Source organism: Podarcis raffonei, chromosome 2, assembly GCF_027172205.1.
Source record: "Podarcis raffonei isolate rPodRaf1 chromosome 2, rPodRaf1.pri, whole genome shotgun sequence".
In the NCBI taxonomy this organism is placed as follows: Eukaryota; Metazoa; Chordata; class Lepidosauria; order Squamata; family Lacertidae; genus Podarcis; species Podarcis raffonei.
The window spans coordinates 109,370,558-109,395,318 of record NC_070603.1 but is presented as its reverse complement, the minus strand read 5'-3'; the positions used below and the strand labels follow the sequence as shown (position 1 = coordinate 109,395,318).

At 46.6% G+C, this 24,761-nt stretch overlaps 1 long non-coding RNA gene across 1 annotated transcript; it reads left to right on the top strand.

The window, feature by feature from the left end:
* The first annotated feature begins 17,183 nt into the window (after positions 1-17,183).
* LOC128408599 (uncharacterized) lies at positions 17,184-23,495 on the top strand. Its single transcript, XR_008329130.1, has 3 exons — positions 17,184-17,502; positions 19,427-19,534; positions 23,212-23,495. It is a non-coding gene; the product is annotated as an uncharacterized LOC128408599 (long non-coding RNA).
* The last annotated feature ends 1,266 nt before the right edge of the window (positions 23,496-24,761 follow it).

Here is a 24,761-nt window from a genome sequence, read left to right as displayed (position 1 = left end):
ATGAGGCGAGTGGCTGCCTTTCAGTATTGGGGGTAAAATGAGCTGATTGTTAGGATAAATCCCGTTGGACTGACGGAATAGCCAAATGTTGTACAGAATGTCCCGGACCTCTGTAGCCACCTGATATTATCTAACGTGGAAGGAACACCTCTTTCTTTCAATTAACAAGACCTCATTGTGGCTTTGTTGCAGTGTGCATGTACATTGGCTAAGCAGAAACAGCCCCGGTCCGTAACTGGATGGGCAGCTACATGGGAGTGCAAAGTGCTGCATAAAAATTCTCTCTTTTAAGGGACACAGGTGGCGCTGTGGTGTAAACCACTGAGCCTCTTCGACTTGCTGATCAGAAGGCCAGCAGTTCAAATCCCCGTGACAGGGTGAGCTCCTGTTGCTCTGTCCCAGCTTCTGCCAACCTAGCAGTTTGAAAGCATGCCAGTGCAAGTAGATAAATAGGTACCACTCCGGCAGGAAGATAAACGGCGTTTCCGTGTGCTGCTCTGGTTTTGGTGTTCTGTTGCACCATGTAATGGTTATAGGGGTTGCTCGTGCGTAAGTTGCCGCCGCTCCTGGCTAGGTTACCTGGTTAAACCCTTTCTGTCTGGACAGCCCTTCGTGGCTGTTTCAGTCGCTGGCAGAATCCGTCAGTGGGCGTTTCTTGAACCTCTTCCAGCAAAGAAGTTCTTTGACGCCAAGTCTCCGCCCACTCTCCCTGCGCGGAAGTCTTCTGCACAGGGTGGGTGTGGGCAGCGGAGGACCCATGCTCTCCCCGCTAGTCTCTGGCGAGGAGTCCTGGAGCCCCCTCGCCGATTCCCCCATCTGCCCCCCTTTACTCCTGGTGTTACGCTGATTTCCTTCCCCAGCCGATGAGCTGTGTCTCTCCCTGCTGGGCCCCTCTCCAGCATCGCTTTGGAGCCTTGCCTCTGCCTCTAGCTCCGATGGCAGTTCCCTGACACACCAGAAGTGGCTTAGTCGTGCTGGTCACATGACCCAGAAAAACTATGGACAAACGCCGGCTCCCTCAGCCTGTAAAGCAAGATGTGCGCCGCAACCCCAGATTTGTCTGCGACTGGACTTAACTGTCAGGGATCCTTTACCTTTACCTTTACTATTATTTAAGGCTAGGAGGAACCTTCTTGGCTTCTTCTCTCATGCTGGTAAGCTTGAACTGTGAAAAGGTAAAAGGTAAAGGACCCCTGGAAGGTTAAGTGCAGTCAAAGGCAACTATGGGGTGCAGCGCTCATCTCGCTTTCAGGCCGAGGGAGCCGGCGTTTGTCCCCAGACAGCTTTCCGGGTCATGTGGCCTGCATGACTAAACTGCTTCTGGTGCAACTGGACACCGTGACAGAAACTGGAGTGCATGGAAACGCTATTTACCTGCCCGCTACAGCGGAAACTATTTATCTACTTGCACTGGCATGCTTTCGAATTGCTAGGTTGGCAGGAGCTGGGACAGAGCAACAGGAGCTCACCCTATTGGCAAAACCAAGAGGCTCCATGGTTTAGACCACAGCACCACCGCATGAAGCCTCTGTGAATATGCTTGGGTGACCCTGAAGAGGAACAGGGATGTGGGTAGTAATTCCTTAAGATGTTAGGTGCATAATGTACTGATTTTTCAGAAAAATCGAAATGGGCTATACAGAATGTCCCAGGCTTCTATGAGCACCTGATGCCAGAGTAGATTTTCCCTCAGCCAATAAGGGCCTAGGGGCATATTTCCCCAGAACTAAAGGGTGTATGTGAATCCCCCTTGTGCCACAATAGTACGTTTTTGCTGTTCCCAGTGATCCCATAACCAGAAGCAATAATAAAATACTTGCTTCTAAAAAATTGTTAATCACTTTATCTTGCCCAGGGAAATCCAAATCTTGGTAAGTGTTTTTGGTGTTTAGTCAATCAGCCAACTACAAATTCACCTAACCATAGTATCACCTAGTCCACATCTTACCAACTTCTCCTCAAAACTATCACTGAGGACTTTGTTTCTTTTCCATACTCTGTGCATTGGTATAGAGACAACTAAGACCATTAGTAGGGGATGCGGGTGGCGCTGTGGGTTAAACCACAGTGCCTAGGACTTGCTGATCGAAAGGTTGGCGGTTCGAATCCCCGCGACGGCGTGAGCTCCCGTTGTTCGGTCCCAGCTCCTGCCAACCTAGCAGTTCGAAAGCACGTCAAAGTGCAAGTAGATAAATAGGGACCACTCTCGAGTGGGAAGGTAAACGGCGTTTCCGTGTGCTGCGCTGGTGCTGGCTCACCAGCTGCGGCTTAGTCACGCTGGCCATGTGACCCGGAAGCTGTCTTCGGACAAGCGCCAGCTCCCGGCCTCTTGAGCAAGATGAGCGCACCACCCCAGAGTCGGTCATAAAAAAAGTTCTGTCTCTCTTTGGCACCAATTGGCCGACCATGTCCAGGAGAAAGGCCTCTGGTTTCTTCAGAAAGGTATATTTAAATACCTTTTTCATTTCATTATAGATCATCTCCCGGAAAGCCTTAATCCTTGGGCACGTCCACCAAAGGTGAAAGAATGTACCTTCAGTCTCTTTACATTTCCAGCATTTATTATCAGGCAAATGATATGTTTTCGCAAGCTTGACTGGTGTCATGTACCACCTGTATATCATTTTCATAATATTCTCTCTTAGGGCATTACATGCCGTGAACTTCATACCTGTGGTCCGTAACTGTTCCCAGTCAGCCAACATAATATTGTGTCCAACATCTTGTGCCCATTTAATCATAGCAGATTTCACCATTTCATCCTGAGTATTCCATTTCAGCAGCAGGTTATACATCCTTGACAGTTTAGTTGGACATTGAATATTGATTGGTCCCTTCACAAACGAAATGCTGTCTGTTACAACAGACGCTGTGAAATGCAGACTGTGCTCTTCAAAGGGGCCTGGCAAGCCATGCAAACCGAAGGAGAAGACATGTATGGGACCATTCTGCCTGAAGATAGAAACATTTTCAGGTAAGTCTTTTCTGTCAACCATCTTCCTTTTTCTCTGCTGGGACTAGAACAAACAGATATAAGTTTAAAACTAAAAATAAAAAATTGGACATGTATCTTTCAAAAATGTTCATTTTATTTTAATGTTGACATGTTAGTAGTTTTAGCAAAATAAATTCAAAATTCTATTTAAGTGCATATTTTTAAATGAAGTTTAAAATGTGGGGAAAGATTTTCTCTCTCTTGATATGAACTATGGACTAATTCAGTAAAATTCTCTTCATTCACTAGTTAGTATCAACCTAAGTACTTATCTATCTCTCTCCAGGACAAAATGGCAAATTGACGGGGCTTCCGGGTTGGCGCCTCCGGCAATGGCAGAGCTCCTCCGATCGGGAGGAACTTGCTCCGTGGAAAGCAGGGTCTGACCGCCACAGTGAAGGCAGAGACCCATTGAAATCACCAGCGGGAGAAGCTTGTGAACCTGGGATTCGGCTGGCACCTTTTGCGCCTCCCCTACTCGCGGGGAAACCCTGTTTTGGGGATCCGGAGCTACGTGGGGTGAGTGGCGCGGTGCTTCGAATTGACTGCTTCTGTCACGGAGTGAAGCCGCATTGCTGTGGCCGGAGAGCGCTGACTTTTTCCTGTGGACAATTGGATTTTAAACAAAGCCATTTCCGACCTGGGAGGAGAGGGGGTTGCGGGCAGAAATCCCTCCCACATCTCACACGCGGGGGCTGGCCCTTGCCCCCGCGTGATTAGGGAATCCCCGGGCGTGTCGGTGACCCGGCCCGCCAATCAGCGGGCCGGGGAGGCGTGGCCTAGCCTATTTAAGACTAGGCACGCCCGGGGACCGCCCTCTTTGCCCCTTTCCAGCTGAGCGGAATCCCAGCTGGGTGTTAATTGGAGATTTAGCAGGCCTTGCATATAGCTTGCAATGGCTTCTGGTGGGGACCAGCAGCCATCCACTTCTGGCAATCAGCTGGCACCATCCACAAGTGGTGGTAGCGCCCAAGTTATGGCCATGCCCTGCGATCCTCAAGCTTTTGCTCAGTTTTTTAGGGCATTTGAAACATTTTACAGGCAATGCAGGCCTGGGGCTCTGGCTCTTCCGGCCCCGGAACCATCACAGGATGTAATACCTGACACCCCCCCTAACAATCAAGGCCAGCCGGGTATCACAGTTGCGGCAGTGGACGGTGCACAATTGGAAACCTCAAATGCATGTCGCCCCAATACCCATGCCCAGGCAGTCATTAATAAGAAAGCCAGCCAAAGCGCTGGAAAGGGCAAGGCACCAGTTAAAGGTCACACCAGGGGGAAGTCTATAGCCAAAGGGACCAGCAGCAATACGGTTTCACAGGTTGTAGACATTCCTAGTGTATTCCAGAAGCAGCAGCCCCAGCACAGCTCTACCGATGACAGCGCGGGCTCTGCCTTGGAGGAGGAGCATGTGCAACCTCAAGGGGCTCAGGCAGCCGCCAATGTGAACCCAGCCAACGTCGAGGCGCAAGGAGGGAAAAGAAAGGCCAAGAAAAAGCACACCTCTTCGAAGAAGAAAAGAAGTAAGCAGTCCGAGACTGAGGACGACTCAGGTACGTCATCCTCGGATTCGGATAGCGAGGGCCCCATGGATAGCTACGGGGGTCTGGGTGAATCGAATCATGGGATCCCACTTTGGGCGCATGAAAGGAGGGCTAATTCCCATCGTAAGACCTTTAATGGTGTGCTGGACTGGAAAGATGGGGCTCTAGTGGAGGATGTAAAAGTTGCCACCAATCAGTCCATGGACTTTATATTGGGGAACCATTTGTCCCAGAAGAAGAGGAATAAAATCCTCAATGGGGACTACGTGGACATGTTCACCCTCCCCCCCCCCTGACTAAGCTAACAGGAAAAGGTGAGAAGAGGCGCTCCTTCGGTAAGCGGAGGTATAGGACCCCTAGAGCGGAGCGCACCTTCGAGAATTGGCTAGATGGGTTCCAGGTTTTCATGGGAGTCGTTTGCGCGGCTTATCCGCGGCGCTCCATGGATTTGGTTGCCTATCTGGCTCACGTGAGGAGGGCACACACGCTAGCTGGGGAAATTGCCGCCTTAACTTATGACGAGAATTTCCGTAGAAACGCTTCTCTCCTGCCTTCTACCCAATGGGATCTAACGGATCCTAATTACTGGGGCGAGGACGTCAATCCTTACATTGAAAAGAAAAACCAGGATTCAGCCAAGGCGGGTAAGACAGAGGCGAAACGGCGCCGCCACTCCTGGGAGTACAACAGGGCTGTATGCTCGCGACCCTCCTGTAAGTATCTTCACGAATGTGAGCGGTGCTGGGGCAACCACCTTCAAGAACAAACAGCAGCCCTTTTGTGGGGGCAGGGGGTTCTTCCACAACAATAACAGGGGCGCCCCCGGATCCTCCCACCAAGGGCCCGGTAGCCGCCAGTAACTTGCATCTTGGCTTGGCCTTCTCCCCCATCCGTCTTCAGCCCCTCAGAACCCTGCTGGATCAATACCCTGATCGGAAAGCCGCGCAGTACCTTTGGGAGGGCTTCTCCACGGGTTTCAGAATCCCTGTGTCCTTTCCCCCAAACACCGGTGTCAGAGGCTCAGGAGCAGAAGAGCAGGGGAGAGAGCAGATAGAGAGCGGAGGAGAGGAATCAGAGGGGAGCGTAGGGGAATATGACAGTGGACCGAGAGATTCCATGAGCTTCTCCAGCGAATCAGAAGATTCCCAGGAGAGGGCGCCTATGGTAAGGGCGAGGCGAATCCCAGAGGGGACGATCCATAAACAAGGAACCAGAGGGGAGTCCCAAAGAAGCAGCGGAGGAGTAGGGCCAGTTTCCCCACCAGAGCACAGTGGGGGGGAAGAGTCACGTGAGTCAGGACCAGCTTCTCCTCCATCGGGGAGTGGGGAGACGGAGGGAAGGCCAGGTCCAGCTAGCCTCCCCGAAAGGGGGAGCAGTGACACAAGTGTAACGGTCAGAAGGAAAGTGGGAGGCTGCGCGCGTGCGCCAAGTTCAAATGTGGAGGAGCGCGGGACAGCAGAAAACCCGGATTGGGAGCCAGGTCCTAAAGCCCGAAAGAGGGGGGGGGAGGAGTCGGGAGAATCAGCGTCAGAAGAATCTCGGAGGGCAGAGACTCCGACTAGCAGAAGGACCCAGAGAAAGAAGGAACAGAGGAAGAGGTGGAGTAAAGCTAGAATCTTAAGCTGGTGTCAGGGGGGCGGAGATTCAGATGGGACTTCTACGGTCTGACGGATAGATGTAGCGTTGCGCGCTGCATGTCTGGAAATGAGACTGAACTTCAATAAAGACTTTTAAACTTGAGCAAGAAGCAGCGTTGGTCTTGTGTGAGCTGGGACCTTGGGCAGCGCTGACAACCGGGGACCCACAAAATCAAAAATCAGTTAGAGAAAGGCCAGAGATAGTCAGGAAAAAGATAGAGAAGGAAATCAGCGCAGGTAGGGTAGCAGGTCCCTTTGCCGAGCCGCCAGTAGAAGGACTTCATCTATCCCCGTTAGGTATTGTACCAAAAAAGACCCCAGGGGAATTCCGCATGATCCCCACAATCTCTCTTACCCAAGGGGAGGCTCGGTCAATGACGCGATCCCCCAGGAGCTTTGTACGGTGAAATACGCCTCTTTCGACCAAGCAGTAAAAATGATCCGCAAATTTGGGCGTGGGGCACTCCTTGCCAAGTGTGACATTGAGTCGGCGTTTCGCCTTCTTCCCGTCCATCCAGCGGATTTCCGTTGGCTGGGCTTTAGATTCGAGGGGGCGTATTTCATTGACAAAGCAATGCCTATGGGCTGCTCTGTGGCTTGCTCAGCTTTTGAGTCCTTTAGTACCTTTTTGGATTGGGCCCTACGCATCAGGACTGGATGATTTTATTTTGGTAGCAGATAACAGGCAACGATGCTCCTCCCTTCTGGAGGCTTTCATGGCCCTGGCAGGTGAGCTGGGGGTGCCACTGGCAGCGGAGAAAATGGAGGGTCCATCTACTTCATTGGTCTATCTAGGCATCGAGTTAGACACCGTGGCCCAAACGTCCAGACTGCCTCGGGAAAAACTGGCAGCCCTTAGGGAATTGATACAAAGGCTACTGCCTCTAAAGAAGGTTACTCTAAGGCAAATTCAATCCCTGCTAGGTCACTTAAATTTCGCTTGTAGGGTGGTGGCACCGGGCCGACCTTTTTGTGGCCGTCTGGCCAGGCTGTCGGCTGGTCTTAGGGCACCGCAACATAGGGTCCGCCTTTCTAAGGAAGTCAAGGCAGATTTGGAAGTCTGGCTACAATTCCTTGATAAATACAATGGCATATCCCTGTGGCAGGACTCCATGTCACTCAATGCTGACTTCCAAGTTCAGTCAGATGCAGCAGGGTCCTTGGGTTTCGGAGTTTATTTCAGGGGTCAGTGGTGTGCAAAAAAATGGCCGGAAGAGTGGCAGGGCCAGCCCATTTCTCGGGACCTTACATTCTTGGAATTTTTCCCTATCCTAGTGGCAGTACATCTCTGGGCGGAGCAGTTTCGCAATCACAGGGTCTGTTTCAACACAGATAACCAGGCAGTGGTAGCGGTTCTTTCCAGACAGTCCGCGCGCTCCTCTAGGGTGGGAAACTTGTTGCGGTCCTTCGTCCTCCTGTGTCTCGAGAACAATATATACTTCTCAGCCAAATTCGTACCTGGTATCAATAACGACATCACGGATGCTCTGTCTCGCTTTCAGATGGAGCGCTTCCGCTCATTAGCGCCGGATGCGGAACAATCGTCGATGCCTTTCCCGGAGCATCTTTGGAGTCTTGGGAGGAAGAAGTGATGAAGGGAGTATTCGGTGCAGTCGCCCCTTCCACAATGAGATCTTACAAGAAAGCGTGGGCCGACTTCCTAAAGTTCCGCAATAAATTTCCCAGCGTGAAACGGAAATCTGTTCCCTCAACGAGGGAGGTCCTCCACTATTTAGCCCACCTGAAGGAGCTGGGCAGGGCACCTAAGACTCTCAATATTCAGTCCGCAGGGATTTCATATTTTTGTAAAACCTTTTTCGCCACCGACCCGTGTGCTAAATTTATAGTGCGTAAGACTTTAGAAGGGTGGCGCCGGCTTCAGCCCCCCAGCCCTGACAGGAGGAGGCCCATAACTTTCGACATTCTGACCCAGATACACAAAAAATTACGTGCAATATGCTGGTCAAAATACGAAGCTCGCCTATTCTCGGCCGCTTATTCCATAGCCTTCTTTGGGGCCCTTCGCATAGGGGAAATGGTTTGTGAGGGAGGGGCTCTCAACGCCCAGAGGGGTATTCTCTTAAGTGATCTGACCCTTCCAGCAAACGAGCTTATAGTCCAAGTTCGGAGCTCCAAGACTGACCAGCAGGGCAGGGGGGCCCTTCTACGGTTACCAGCCGCGTAAGGTAGTGGCCCCTGCCCGGTTAGGGATACAAGGCGTTTCCTCTACCTAAGACCCAGTAGCCCAGGCCCCCTGTTAATTCATGCTGACGGGTCGCCTTTGGCTAGGCACCAGTTTACACGGGTGATGCGCAGGGCTCTGGCTGCATGTGGGCAGCCCGCGGCCGAATTTGCGGCTCACTCCTTTCGGATCGGTGCTGCAACCATCGCCGTGCACCTCGGGCTTTCCACGGAGAGGATAAAGGATCTGGGCCGGTGGAAATCTAATGCATACAGAGCTTACGTAAGAAAGAACCTATGACTAGTGGGCGCGTCTCTGACCTCGGTTTCTTTGTCTATTTGCTTATCAGAATTCCGAAAGGTTCGCATTTGGTTGGTGGGCCACAGCATTGTGCACTGGGCCAGGAATTGTGCCATTGTGGGGCAAAACTTGAACTTACCCGCTAATGTTGAGCTGACGTGGATAGCGCGAAGAGGGATGCGCTGGAGCGAATTTAAGCCAACCGTGATGGCGAGAGCCGCCTCTGAGGGCCCACCGGATGCCTTGATCATCCAGTTGGGGGGAAATGACCTAGCGTACTGCAAAGCTATTGATTTGAGATGGAACATCTTTGACGATTTTGCTGGCCTGATGGCGGTTTACCCAAACATTACTATCCTGTGGTCCTCGTTGCTTGAGAGGAGGACATGGAGGGATTGTGTGAGCCCGGTTGGAATCAATAAAGCAAGAAGGGTCTTGCAGCGGGCTGTGGAGCGTAGAGTGGCAGCTCTGGGCGGGGGCGTCATCGGCCACCCGAGCATCCAGTACAGCAACGAGGCCCTCTACAGATGGCGTGCATCTGTCTGACGATGGAAACGATATTTGGTTGGGGGACATCATAGCAGGGATTAGGAATTGGTTACAGGCTTGAAGGTATTGGCGGCGAGCTTTGCTCGAGTGGCGGTTAGGCATTGGCAGGGGTCAATTGTTATGCAAATGAAGGGGGGGAAGGAAGCGCCATCACCTTCCCCAAAAGAAAGGGTAGTCCGGTAGAGGACTCCGGGGGGCGTGGCCTTGTCCGAAACCTAGGGAGGTAAGGGCCTCCGGCACGCCCCAGAGCGGTGACACCCGTGGGATCCTAGTTGGCGTACTTCAACAGGACTCCCACGGCTTGTGGACAACCCTTCCCGGTCCCCATGCCGGGTAGTCGATAGGAGCCAATGCCTAAGGCCAATACCTTCCAATTCTGTAATCAATAAAGTTGTGGCCTTTTTATGCCCATTAACCTTAAATACTGTGTCCAGTGTCTTCATTTCACATGGGGGAGGGGACTTGCCACGCAACTACCCGTGAGTAGAACGGAAAATTGGATCTTTAAATACCTTAATCTGGCACCGAAACGGGAAAGTCTTAAACAGGAAGTCCGCCTTCCTCTTTTGTAAATAGATTGAAGCAAAGACGTTACAAGCTAAAGTCTTTGAAAGCTTTTGGCAAAGGATTAAATTTCCATTGGTTAAAATTACAAAAAAACCCTTGGAAGCAGGAGAAGAGGGGGGAAATTTTGGACTTAGCGAGCCTGCAGGAGAGAGTGAAAAATCAAATTACCACTGCTCCGAACCTGGAAACGGGCTGCCAGAAAGAGTGAAGTTTTGGGAGAGTTAATTGACTGCGAACAGAACGTATTTGACAGCTAGCTAAATAAGAGAAAGATACTGTTTCCATTGTCCTCTTCTGCGTTTAAAAAGGAGGAAAGGTAACTGAAAATTGAAACTATCTTTATGGCTTGAGTTGTGTTTGAAAGGATTGATACAAGTGGAGACTGTTTCCCTCTAGAGGGAGCTTTTGAAACTGTTACAGGAGTGTAACTGGGGAATCGCCAGCTGCAAGATAAGAAATTGTGAGAACCAGAGATTGACCTTGGACCATTTAAAATGTTGACAGGAGAAGCCATAGTGACGGTATTATGTAAGATAAGCTATTCGCTGGAACAGCTTCATAAGAAGACGGATGACATGTCTTTTAAAATTGACAATTTGGAACAAAAAGTGATTAATTTGAGACAAAAAGTGAGCACCAATACAGAAATAATTCAGGACTTGGTACAGGAATCTACTTTGGCAGGACAAATTGTGGAGGAGAAGGAGAAAGCTGTTGTTGTTGAACCTAAAGTAATACAAGCGGGATCCTCAGTCTTACAGAAGCAAATTGAGGACTACAAGTTGAGGCCTTTTATTATTGAATCTAGAAAAAGTCAGATTTTGAGGATCGGATCCCAGCTTGGACTGAAGAAGGAAAGTTGGAAAGATCCCTCTATGCAGGGATTAACTGACTTCTGGGACATGGACTTGGGTCTAGAGGAGATTGAAGTTCTGGGGGCCTTTGGATTTGGAGGAATTTTGAAACATGTCTTGAAACACTTTATGGATCTTAGCTTCAACTATGGAAATTTGGCTGACCTGTCCAGAAGGAATAAAAGTATTGTTAGGTTGGAGTCTTCCCGAGATCTGCTCTTTAGCATTAAAGAATATGAAGAAGACCTGCAGAAGGGACCTGGAAAAGAGTTAAGAGCCTCGGACATAAGATCTCCAGGTTGATGGACTATATGGAATTGACGGAAAGGACTGGCAGAATCCGAAACCAGGGAGAGGAGATGGTGGAAGAAGATTGGAAAATTTAAAGTTTATATAAGTATTTTAGTTTTAATGGAAAATAAGGTTAAAAAATATGTTAAGATATTTATAATATGATAGAAAATAGAGAAAGATGGAAAGGATTTGCTGAAACAATTAATAGAAGTGGAATACAAAAAGGGAGGTGTGAGGAGGTCGAGGAAACAAGGGAATGAAAGAAAGAGTGTGGAAAGGGTGTGGTGTGTGTTTTAAAATTGTTTTTGTTTTGTTTTGCTTAGGGTTAGGGTTAGGGATAGGGTTTTGTTTAGTTTTGTTTAATGTGTTTAGTTTAATGTGTTTAGGTTGTGTTTTGTATTGTCTATATATTGTATTGTATTGTTTTTTTCTCTTGTCTCTTTTCTTTTCTTTTCCTTTTCTGTAATTTTTAAAAGTAATAAATATTATTTTTTTAAAAAAAAAATAAATGGCAAATTGACTAATTACGTCAAAGAATGTCGTGAAGACAGTTCGAAAAAACTCTGTGGGACAGAGGTGACATCGGGAGATAAAAAGAAAGTATCATGCTGTAATAGCGACTTATGTTTTGACTGATTTTACTATTCTATTCTAAAGTTTTTTTCGCCTATCCATGTAAAAGGGTGGATAACCAATCTTTCCCCTTTGATAAGACATAATATTAGAACGTTTCATATCATTTCCTTTTAAAGGACAACAGGTCTTCCTCCTGCCATTGCAATTCAAATGACAGACAAAAGCCCCATGCAGACATTCTGATGCCACGTCTAATAATCACATTAAGGGGATGTTCCACACAGGAAACCCCCCAATTTGGCTATCCATACTTGTTAATCAAACAGTCATTCAGTTCACAACTTCATTTCTCCTTCCTGCTCCCGAGAGGAGGACCACTCATTTGTGCTCACTCATTTATGCAGTCCTTCATTGTCAGATATTTTGAAATGTAGGTTCCTCTTGCAAAAGTGCATAATTGACTTAGGTATTGGGGTGGAATGGGTTGTTTCTTGGAGAGTTGATGGACATGTACCAAGCAGTGATTTGCACTGTCTATAGGATTTGTGGGTCTCTTTATCACTCCCCATCCCTGCTTGAACTTGGCAAATCACAGAAGATGTTATCAACTACAATAACCTGTGCTAGGGATGGTGACAATTCCTCTCTTCCTGGAGCTCATGGAACCCTGTACTTCCCAACCTCTTCTCGGTTGGAGAACTCAAATGTTCTCTGTTCTCTTTCCTGAACATTGCCATGTGACTGGAACGTAGCAAAGTTTTAAGTAGTTTGGACTGGTTGGAGTTCTAGGTAGCCAACCATGATAGAGTTCAATAATAATAGTTAAAATCACTGCTGGTTTTGCGTGCAGTAATAATGCGAAAATAATAGTTTGTATTATTTGTTGTACCTTACGCATCAATGATTTCTTTCAATAAAATTTAAAAATGAAGTTGCGGTCTGTATTCTATTTTGGCTCCTGTGTAATTACTGTATCTTGATCACAAAAGAAATCACTGTAACTCATATTTTCCTTTCCTCAAAATTGAGGAAATCTTAATTATATGGGCCATATCTCATGCTTTGCAACAGACCTCTGTGCTCAGCTGCATTTCCTTTCCCTCTCTGGGCCCCTCCAGCTTCCGGAAGACACAGGCAAGAATACGACAAGGCAAAACAAACAATGCAGTTCCTCCATTCTGCATAACACTCTTGCATTGTATATGGCAGTGTTCAAATAGAATCCCATACACAAATCACATGAGCACAGTCAGCATCTGGAAACATTAACGTAACCGTACCATATTCGTCTGTTTCTCCAAGTCTTTGCAGTCAGATTCAAAAATAAAAGGGCCTCAGTCAACTGACTAACCAGCCAACCTTCCACCTCTCCCCAGTTAAAAGCATCAGCTCCTATTGGATGCTATATGGCTCCAAGAAATATGGAGGTGGCCAGAAAACCTTTTCATGGGATTTCATGGGATGTCTTGCAAGTCTGCTATCTCTCAGCTGGCTCCCTTTAATAGCATTTTCTCAGTACACAAAGGACTTTTGAATAGGGCAAGTCTTCTGTCTGAGTGATTAGGGGCCAGAATTGCTCTGACCTGCCGGTTTGCACTCTGTGTTTTGCTCTTCCTCATGTCTGGACTATCTCTGCTGCCATGTTGGAAAGAATCAGTGCATGCCTGGGGGAATACTTGGGCAAATGCCAGGGACACATCGGGGTCAATATGCTCCGGCAGCACACTATTACCTTGATGATGATGATGATGATAAATCCCTTCCACAAGCTCCTTAAGTGCCTGTCTGACTACATTCAGCATTCTCTTGCCTCTGTGATATGAAACCCAGAAGGACATGATCACTTCCTCCCAAACTTCCCAGTATTTCCACTTCATAAATCAATTTCTCCCAGCTGGTGAGGACCAGGTCCAAGATAGGTGATTCTCTTGTTGCTTCTTCCACCTTCTTGGTAATGAAATTGTCAGTGTGGCAATGGAGGAATTTGTCAGCCCTTACATTCTTGGCAGCATTTGAGGTCCAACATATATCGGGGAAGATGAAGTCTCCCATAGCTACTACATCTCTTCTTTTTGAATGTTTGGTGATGTGGTCTAGGAAAGCATCATCCAAGTCTTCAGTCTGGCTTGGCATTTTATAGCAAACACCCACGGTAAGGTCACTGTTGTTTCTCTCTCCTGAAATTTTTACCCATATCCTCATAATCAGCTTTCCATGCTCCAGTGTGCACATTTTTTAACATATAATGCTGCTACTCCTCCCTTCCTGTTTGGTCTATTCCTTTTGTTTTGTTTTTTATAACAATTATATTGGTTTTTACAATTTTTTCCAAACATAACATCATTATTAAATAACAAGAACAACAACATTTGGCTATATAAGCCTGAGACCTCCCTTCCCCTCGGCTAATTGTCTATTCCTTTTGAACAGGTTATATCTCTCAATTCCTGTTCCACTCATGAGACTCATCCCAATAGGTTTCAGTAATGCCTACCAGGTAATATTTGCCATCCTGTATTAAAAGCTCCAATTTATCTTGCTTGTTTCCCATACTCTGTGCATTAGTATAGAGACAACTAAGACCATTAGTCATTCCCTCCAGCTGCTTCCTTCTTTTGCTTGCTTGCCCTTTAGTAGGTTTCTGTTTCCTGTGCATCCATGAAGCACCAGCACCCAGCACCAGTTGTTCTTTGTCATCTGTAAAGTTCTTTCCATCCTTCTTAGGATCAAGTTTAAAGCTCTCCTGATCAAGTTCGTGAGGCACCAGCACCCAGCACCAGTTGTTCTTTGTCATCTGTAAAGTTCTTTCCATCCTTCTTAGGATCAAGTTTAAAGCTCTCCTGATCAAGTTCGTGAGGCTCTTAGCAAACACATTCTTGTGAGGTGCAGCCTATCTCTTGCCATAAATCCTTCTTCAAGGAAGCAGAGATCACAGTCCAAGAAGCCACACCCTTCCTGATGACATCACCTCTGTAGTTTCATGGATCAGGGGAATGTTGTGGGTGTAATGTACCTTGATTTCAGTAAGGCTTTTCACAAAGTCCCCAGTGATAGTTTTGTGGAGAAGTTGGTAAGATGTGGACTAGGTGATACTACTGTTAGTCAATCAGCCAGCTACAAATTCATCTGAGCCCAAAGAACACTTATTTCCCTGGGCAAGATAAAGTGATTTAACAATTTTAAGAAGCAATTTTATTATTCTTTCTGGTTATGGGATCACTGGAAACAGCAAAAACTTACTATTGTAGCAGAAGGGGGATTCACATATACCCTTTAGTTCTGGGAAAATATGCCCCTAGGCCCTGATTGGCTGTGGAAAAATCTACTCTGCCATCAGGTGCTCACAGAAGCCTGGGACATTCTGTGTAGCCCATTTTGATTTGTCTGAAAAATCAGTACATTATGCACCTGACATCTTAAGGAACTACTACCCACATCTTTGTTGTTCTTCAGTGCAACCCCAGCATATTCACAGAGGCTTCACGTGGGTGGCGCTGTGGTCTAAACCACGAAACCTCTTGGGCTTGCTGATCAGAAGGTTCGCGGTTCAAATCCGCATGACGGGGTGAGCTCCCATTGCTCTGTCCCAGCTCCTGCCAACCTAGCAATTTGAACTTCCTGACAGTAAGAGCTGTTCGACAGTGGAATTTGCTGCCAAGGAGTGTGGTGGAGTCTCCTTCTTTGGAGGTCTTTAAGCAGAGGCTTGACAACCATATGTCAGGAGTGCTCTGATGGTGTTTCCTGCTTGGCAGGGGGTTGGAATAGATGGCCCTTGTGGTCTCTTTCAACTCTATGATTCTATGATTCTATGAAAGCATGGCAGTGCAATCTCACTGTATACAAGTTATACAAGTGACAATAAAGTATTTCAATTCAGTGCAAGTAGATAAATAGTTACTGATGTAGCAGGCAGGTAAATGGGGTTTCCATGCGCTCTGGTTTCCGTCACAGTATCCTGTTGCTCCAGAAGCTGTTTCGTCATACAGACTACATGACCCGGAAAACTGTCTGTGGACAAAAGCCGGTTCCCTTGGCCTGAAAACAAGATGAGCGCCGCAACCCCAGAGTCGCCTTTGACTGCACTTTACTGTCCAAGGGTCCTTTACCTTTTACCTTTGCACCGTTCAAGCTCACCAGCATGAGAGAAGAAACCAAGAAGGTTTCTCTTAGCCTTATATAATAGAGGTCTTGTTAACTGAAAGAAACAGGTTTCCTTCCATGTTAGATACTATCAGTTGGCCACAGAGGTCTGGGACATTCTGTACAACATTTGGCTATTCCCTCAGTCCATCAGGATTTATCCTAACAATCAGCTCATTTTACCCCCAATACTGAAAGGCAGCCACTCCCCACATCTTTGTTGTTCCACAGCATGTTGCCAGAGGCTTCTTGTACCCACCAACCCCATCAGGATCAGGTGCCCTGAGATGCTAATAAGATTCCTAATGGCTTTTTATAATGGCTATGCTGAACCTGGTTCCTCAAGCCAAGCAACCGTTGTTTTTCAGAAGCTGACCAGTTACTACTAGTTATTACCAGATTTTTCTATCTAGAGCAAGACTGGGTTTTCTAACTAGGGGCAGGTGGGTGGGACATCCTGGGTATAGCGGTCAAAAGTCAGAGAACAGATTTCAGCTTCTGCCCATAGATCTCTCAAGTGCAACACTTGACCTACTCCCTTGCAAGTGAAGAGTTGTCATTCATTCCAATCAGAGGAAAGGTTATCACTGCACTTGGGAACAGTGGTAGCAAAACTTGCCCTTCAGCTGATGGTGGTAAATTGATACTTTACCACATGAATCAACTGATAACCTGATTAACTGGCATCTATAACCAATGCTGTGAAGCCACAAACATCCATGAAGAGACAAATCAATGACATGGGCTCACCTGCTTTGATTTCCGGGTCCTATGTCTTTGAACGTGGTCTAAGATCGATGCAATATTAAAGGACCATGGGAAGTGAAGGACACGAGGCAGGAGTTGGTAATGCAGGTGATCTGTGCATAAGCAAGCTGCCAGCTAGCTCTGCTGAAGCTCTTCTTATTAGCACAATATGCAAAACCAATTAGATAGATTTTGGACTGCTACCTTTACACATCTTCCAATCCTGAGATCGAGGGGTGGTACAAAGTTATTTTGGCACCTGTTTCCACTGCGTCATTTCCCCTTGAACCATGTATGACGAAGGAGACAAAGGGCACAGACAGGGCACAGCAGACCACTAAGAGAGCAAAGGTTAGATAGAGGGCATGATGTTCAGATAGCTGTGGCTTGTCTGTGGATGGAAGTGTGCTCCACAGCCGAAGGTCACGTGGTCAGACAGCTGTGGCTTGTCTGTGGGTGGAAGTGTGCTCCACACCCGGCAGGTGGAAGTGTGCTTCCCACCCGGTGGGAATAACAGAATAAAAAAGTGAGCTCCTTCTAACAGAACTTTTTAGCAATATGGATGATCAAGCCAGAATGCAGCTATTTGAGAATTGGCTGCTCAGAACGTCTTCGTGTCACAATTGAAACCCAGAGCTGAACAGGAAACCCAATGAAAGGAGCAAGCAATTCTTTCACAAAAGATGAGATCTGGGACGTTCTGTGCAGCATTCAGCTGATCCCTCAGCCCATTTGGATTTGTCCTAACAACCAGCACTTTGTGCATGAAATGGCCCAAGGCAACCACTGCCTTCATCCTTGCTATTCTTCACTGTCAACTCAGGATATTGCCAAAGGCTCCTGGGACCTTTAAAGGCCACCAGGATGAGGCAAGAAGCCAAGAAGGTTCCTTTCGGCCTTATATAATGGATGTCTTGAACTCGGTTCCTCAAACTGTGCAGCGTGTTCTTGTCTGCCCTGAAAGCCTGCGATTTCTCAGCTGCTAGCCTTCCAAAGCTGTCTCTCCATACAAAAGGCATTCCAATGGAGCAGAGCTTGTTTCTTGGTAATCGAAGGCCACGTCTGCTTCAGGTCTGGCTACTTACATTATGTGTTCTGCTTTGCTTCAGGACTGGAGGTAAGTATGGTTCCCACTTCCTGTCCCTGAACAGGTGAAGCAAGAATAAGCCACTCTTCTACATAGGTTGAATCTATGAGCAACCCGGAGGTGATGTACTTTGGGGCAAGAGTGGAATATATGCCTCTTTCAGTGGGGTTGTGATATTTCAGTGTTAGAGCTCTTGCCTTCCGTGAAGAAAGCCCCAAGTTAATCCCTTACCTACCATCTCCAGCTGAATGTTTCAGTGAGAAGATCGTGGCATATCCTGATAATGGGGCAAAATAGACAAGGCAGTTCCCTATGTTTGTAGAAGTGAATCAAATCACCCACCTCTTGTTCCATGTGTATAGTTGGAGAGATTTAGGGCTCATGCACACTGCTGCTCACCCTGTGCTTTTGAGGCAAGGGCCAAGGGGTTTTCCATTCCCCCCCACCACTTTCTTCAGGAGAACTCGCTACTTTCGGCTGAATCCATACAAACGTCAATCCACAGAAAACCCGACTGACGATTGCTTCAATTCTTTTTTTTTTAAGAATAATTTTTTATTAACCGACCAATCACATCAAATCAAACCAAATTACATAAATTCCAAATTACACAGCCAAATTTTAAATTTTTGTTGGGGGTACCCATATTTCAAATTCCGAAGGGGATCCAATCAACGTCTTGCTTCTTACTGCTGTTTTAATGTCCACAAATCTAACCTTATGATGTTCACAGTACTATCCAGTCCTTTCTTATTGTTTTTCCACATCTCTTGTTATTATTTTCATATATGTTTCCTTTCTCTTTGTGACCTCTGATAGACTCCACAAGCTGGTTAGAACAGTTTGTAATCCTGCGTGGATATATTTTTTTTTTATCCAGTAGCCATATCCAGACGTTTTCCATGTAACATCACTTCCATACATCAAAACAGTTTTAGCGTCATTAATCTTTACCAATCTGCCTCCTTTCTCAAAACCTCTGAGGAGATTCACCAGTAATGCAGTCTGAAAACAAGTCCGTTCTTCCTCCCGGCTATAAATCCTATGGCAAGATGGCGACTCCGAATTAATTGCTGCGCCATTCCAAAAGCTCTTATTGCTTCTCGATCTCTATAAAGCATACTTTTGGTTAAAGTTTATCTCCACACAGACCTTAATCATCCTGCTTGGGTCAGTTCAACCGACGATTCTAATGAGGAGGGGTTCTTGTAAATCACATAGAAGGAAAGTAAAAAAGGTTCCCCCCCATTCAGTCCCGTTGTCAACATACCCAGCCTTTGGTGTATCTTCATCGTAAAATATTCCTGTTTCTCTGACCCGTCGTCTCTTTTGCAGAGGTCACTTAAATTAGCAGACTTCTTCAATGTGTGCATTTGCTTCTTTTGTAATTAATTATTCCAAATTGCTGCAGCTAGTGCGCGATCAGAGACAACGTCCAGGAGAGCCGAGGTCCACACGGGGACATTCTGCCTAGGGCCCTCACCCCCTTCTTTCGAATTGGGGGTGATTTATGGGCACAGCAGGCAAGGGCAGTGTTCCCCATTTCCTTGGGGCAACAAGGGAGGCTGCCTACTCCCATAACAGCCTCTTAATTACCCCGTGTGGGTCGGAGAGATGGTATTGTCGGCCATCTTCCAATGCGCCCCTAGTGGCCCCCAGACGATTGCTTCGATTCAGAGTGTACCATCTTCGAGAAAGAAGGTCCAGCTGTCTAGGTGGAAGGTGTTGCTAGTCTCAGGCCACAGGAGCGTGCTACAAATTTGCGTACAATTTCCATCTCTTAATATATACACAGAAATGCAAATTTTGTCCGACTGTCCAAGGGGAAAAAGATTATACCATTTCTGTTCTGGGGTCTCTTCTGACAGCTATGTGTACTGATAGGATTTTGGTGGGTTAGGGCAATGAATATCAATTGGTCCTTCCACCAATGAAATACTGTCTCTTACAACAGATGCTGCGATATGCAGAAGATGCATCATGAAAGGTCCTGGCGAGCCATGTGTACCGAATGATATGACATGTGAGGCACCATTCTGTATGATGGTAGAAACCTTTTCAGGTAAGGAGACTCTCCTGTCGACGTTCCTCCTTTTTTATGGTGGGCCTCAGTGTAGAAAACAAAGTCTTTGTACCATACTTGTGTCCTTGTGTGAGTGTCTGGAGGCAGTTGGAGGATAGATGGCGGCTAACAGATTGAGGCTGAATCCTGACAAGACAGAAGTACTGTTTTGGAGGGACAGGAGGTAGAAGGGTGTGGAGGACTCCCTGGTCCTGAATGGGGTAAGTGTGCCCCTGAAGGACCAGGTGCGCAGCATGGGAGTCATTTTGGACTCACAGCTGTCCATGGAGGCACAGGTCAATTCTGTGTCTGTCTACCAGCTCCATCTGGTACGCAGGCTGAGACCCTACCTGCCCATGGACTGCCACGCCAGAGTGGTGCATGCTCTGCTTATCCCCCACTTGGACTAGCAATGCGCTCTATATGGGGCTACCTTTAAAGGTAACCCAGAAACTACAACTAATCCAGAATGAGGCAGCCAGACTAGTGACTGGGAGTGGCCACCGAAACCGCATAACACTGGTCCTGAAAGACCTACATTGGCTCCCAGTACGTTTCCAAGCACAATTCAAAGTGTTGGTGCTGACCTTTAAAGCCCTAAATGGCCTCGGTCCAGTATACCTGAAGGAGCATCTCCACCCCCATCATTCATGTTGTATTATTGGACTAATCGAATAAAATTATCTTCATTCACTGGATACTTCTCCGAGGTCCAGCTCCGAGGGCCTTCTGGTGGTTCCCTCACTGCAAGAAATGAAGTTACAGGGAACCAGGCAGAGGGCATTCTTGGTAGTAGCGCCCGCCCTGTGGAATGCTCTCCCCTCAGATGTCAAAGAAATAAACAACTATCTGACTTTTAGAAGAGATCTGAACTATTTAAAAATTTAAACGATGATGCTGTTAAGGTGCTACACTCAATATGCCAGCAAATTTGGAAAACTCTGCAGTGGCCAGAGGATTGGAGAAGATCAGTCTACATCCCAATCCCAAAGAAGGGCAGTGCCAAAGAATGCTCCAACTACCGCACAATTGCACTCATTTCACACGCTAGCAAGGTTATGCTTAAAATTCTACAAGGCAGGCTTAAGCAGTATGTGGACCGAGAACTCCCAGAAGTGCAAGCTGGATTTTGAAGGGGCAGAGGAACCAGAGACCAAATTGCAAACATGCGCTGGATTATGGAGAAAGCTAGAGAGTTCCAGAAAAACATCTACTTCTGCTTCATTGACTATGCAAAAGCCTTTGACTGTGTCAACCACAGCAAACTATGGCAAGTTCTTAAAGAAATGGGAGTGCCTGACCACCTCATCTGTCTCCTGAGAAATCTCTATGTGGGACAAGAAGCTACAGTTAGAACTGGATATGGAACAACTGATTGGTTCAAAATTGGGAAAGGAGTACGACAAGGCTGTATATTGTCTCCCTGCTTATTTAACTTATATGCAGAATTCATCATGCGAAAGGCTGGGCTGGATAAATCCCAAGCCGGAATTAAGATCGCCAGAAGAAATATCAACCACCTCAGATATGCAGATGACACAACCTTGATGGCAGAAAGTGAGGAGGAATTAAAGAACCTTTTAATGAGGGTGAAAGAGGAGAGCACAAAATATGGTCTGAAGCTCAACATCAAAAAAACGAAGATCATGGCCACTGGGCCCATCACCTCCTGGCAAATAGAAGGGGAAGAAATGGAGGCAGTGAGAGATTTTACTTTCTTGGGCTCCATGATCAGTGCAGATGGTGAAAGCAGCCACAAAATTAAAAGACGCCTGCTCCTTGGGAGAAAGGCGATGGCAAACCTAGACAGCATCTTAAAAAGCAGAGACATCACCTTGCCAACAAAGGTCCATATAGTTAAAGCCATGGTTTTCCTGGTAGTGATGTATGGAAGTGAGAGCTGGACCATAAAGAAGGCTGATTGCCGAAGAATTGATGCTTTTGAATTATGGTGCTGGAGGAGACTCTTGAGAGTCCCATGCAAGAAGATCAAACCTCTCCATTCTTAAGGAAATCAGCCCTGAGTGCTCACTAGAAGGACAGATCGTGAAGCTGAGGCTCCAGTATTTGGCCACCTCATGAGAAGAGAAGACTCCCTGGAAAAGACCCTGATGTTGGGAAAGATGGAGGGCACAAGGAGAAGGGGACGACTGAGGACGAGATGGTTGGACAGTGTTCTCGAAGCTACAAACATGAGTCTGACCAAACTGTGGGAGGCAGTGGAAGACAGGAGTGCCTGGCGTGCTTTGGTCCATGGGGTCACGAAGAGTCGGACACAACTAAACGACTAAACAACAAACGGGCATATTTCCTAAATAGTAGAGCAATAAACTTCAAGAAAATGGAACAACATCTATATTGTAATGTCTTGCTGCCCCTTTTATTGGAGATTCATGATGTCGTAAAACATACGTGGCCTCCACATTGATCATCTAACCTTGAGCAAGTCAGGATGAATACTCAATAAATGGAAGAGCCCAAAGTTTCTCTAGGGAGTACCGCATTGGCATGAATATAAGCCGCACCCACAAATAAACCACACTTTTAGAATTGAAGGGGGGGGGAGAGAAAAAAGACAATACTCAGGCTGCTTCCTGGGGGGAGCCACACCACTTTGCTGGCGGCCTTCCACCTTCTTTCTGGTGGCTTGGGGAAGGCTTGGGAGCGGTGGGCGAGCAGTGCGCCATTTCCCCGCGCTTCTGGGCTGCTTCCTGGGGGGGGGGGGAGCTGTGCCACTTTGCCAGTGGTGTAAGGGCACGGATATAAGCCGTACTTGAACTTTTCAGTGTTGGAATTTGGGGGGGAAATGAGGTTTATATTTGGGCCAATGCGGTAATAAATTTACTACAACAGTTCAAATTTTCTGGTCAGGCTCTGAATTGACTTGGTAATGTACGGAGTAACATCTTTTACCAAAGCAGTCAATGAGCAATTGACAGAGCTGTCCCTTTCCTCATCAACATGGTGCATGATGCGTAGCGTATTGTCACATGGCAGTGCATTGGTTGGCAAGTGCAAAGTCTCAGCAGCAATACGAAAAATACCAAGCATTTCCAATGAAAATGGAGCATTAGAGAGCTTTCCCCCCAACTCCATTTTGAACACATGGATTCAGTTGTGAAGCTGGGGAGATTCATGGACATATCACTGCAAGGCAGACTGTGCAACAGTCTTCCAGCAGTAATGGAAGAGTTACCTCATTAAAGTCTTGAATGCCAGCTATATTCTTATATTAAGCCACATTACGTAGAGGAACCTTGCTTAAGAAGATGAAATGTTGGAGAGGGACAGGAAAAGTAAGGTGTCTGCATCAAGGAGCTGGCATGTCACTTGGAAAGTGGCCTATTTTTCAGTCTGAAGGGAAAATATTTGGGATTTATCCTTGACAACAATGGTGGAGATTCTGAGATTTAAGGGTTTGTTTTATTTAGACATATATTTTGCATATGCTTTAACCTACTTTTATTTTGATGTTGACACTTAAGTAGCTTTAGCAAAATAAATTCAAATGTCTGTTTTAAGTATACTTTTCAAGATTGAGTTCAAAATGTAAAGTATAGTTGGGTGAGGAGTAACCTTTCTCCTCTCTTTTGGTATGGATTTTGGACTAATACAATAAAACTATCTTCATTGACTGGTTAATCTCAACAAAGATACTTCTCTCTCTCTCTCTCCAGGTGATACAGGTGAATTCGTGAGAGCCTTCAAAGATTGTGGCCCTGCTCATATGAAAAGGGCATGTGGAAAGGAACTATCAGGTGCAACGAAAATGAAAACGACGTGCTGTGAAACTGACTTATGTTTTGACTGATTTTACTATTCTGTTCCTAAACTGCTCCTCCTTCCTGTTCCAGAGAAGAGGACCACCCATTTGTGTCCACTCATTTATGCATTCCTTCACTGTAACTTCTCCCCGCAAAAGTGTGCAATTGACTGCAGCAAGAGGGTGGGGTGGGATGTTCATAGACACCTACCAAGCAGTGCTTTACACTGTCTACTCTTACCTTCCCCACACCTGACCTCATATGAAGTCAGGCGTAGGGTGGATGTGGGCTGGGGTGGGGGTCTTCTGAAATAGCCTCTTGTGCCAAATGGGGAAGACCAGAATGCTTCCTTATGCCCAGAGGCCAGAGTTCCCCTCCCTTGCTAGAACTGGGCAAATCACAGAAAATTTTATCCAAAACATTCACTTGTGGTTGGGATAGTGATGAGATTCATTAAACAAGAGGGTGAACTTGGATGGTCTCTGCATGCTCGTGAGCAAAACCATCTGCCTCAAGTCATAGGACAGTTTTCTATCTCTGTCTGAGTCTCATGATTCTCTGCAAACTCTGAATGATCATGAGTCCCATTCCTAGAGAGGGATCGTACATTTGGCATAACAGGCATCTGCCCTAATTCTGGCAGGGCCCTGATGATTTCTCAGCTCTTAACCACGTTCTTAGAACATCTCATTCCACACAGTCAGTCAGGATGGTTGGGGAGAGTCTGGAACCACTTCTATTTGGTCTCTCCTGGGTCCTGTCCATCAGATTCTCAATTCATCTCTTCCTGGAGCTCATGGAACCCCTCTGTTCTTCCCAACCCCTCCTTGGTTGGATATTTCAAATGTTCTCTTTTCTCTTTCCTGAACATTTCAATGCAACTGGAACGTAGCAAAGCTTTTAAGTAGTTTGGACTGGTGGGAGTTCTAGGTGGCCAATCATGATAGAGTTCGATAATAATAGTTAAAATGATTGCTAGTTTTGCATGCAGAAATAACGTGAGAGTAATACCTTGTAATATTGTTTTATCAGATGCTTCAATGGTTACTTTCAATAAAGTTTGCAAGTGAACTTGTGGTCTATATTTTGCTTCCAGTCTGTCATCTGGCTTCAAAATGGTGTCCAAATGTATGCAAACACAGGCAAAAATCAAGAAGGTTCCTCCCAGCCTCATATAATAAGTGTCTTGTGAATTGGAAGGAACAGGCATTCTTTTCACATAAGATAGTACAGTGGTACCTCAGGTTAAGTACTTAATTCATTCCGGAGGTCCATACTTAACCTGAAACTGTTCTTAACCTGAAGCACCACTTTAGCTAAGGGGCCTCCTGCTGCTGCCGCGCCGCCGGAGCACAATTTCTGTTCTCATCCTGAAGCAAAGTTCTTAACCTGAAGCACTATTTCTGGGTTAGTGGAATCTGTAACCTGAAGCGTATGTAACCCGAGGTACCACTGTATCAGGT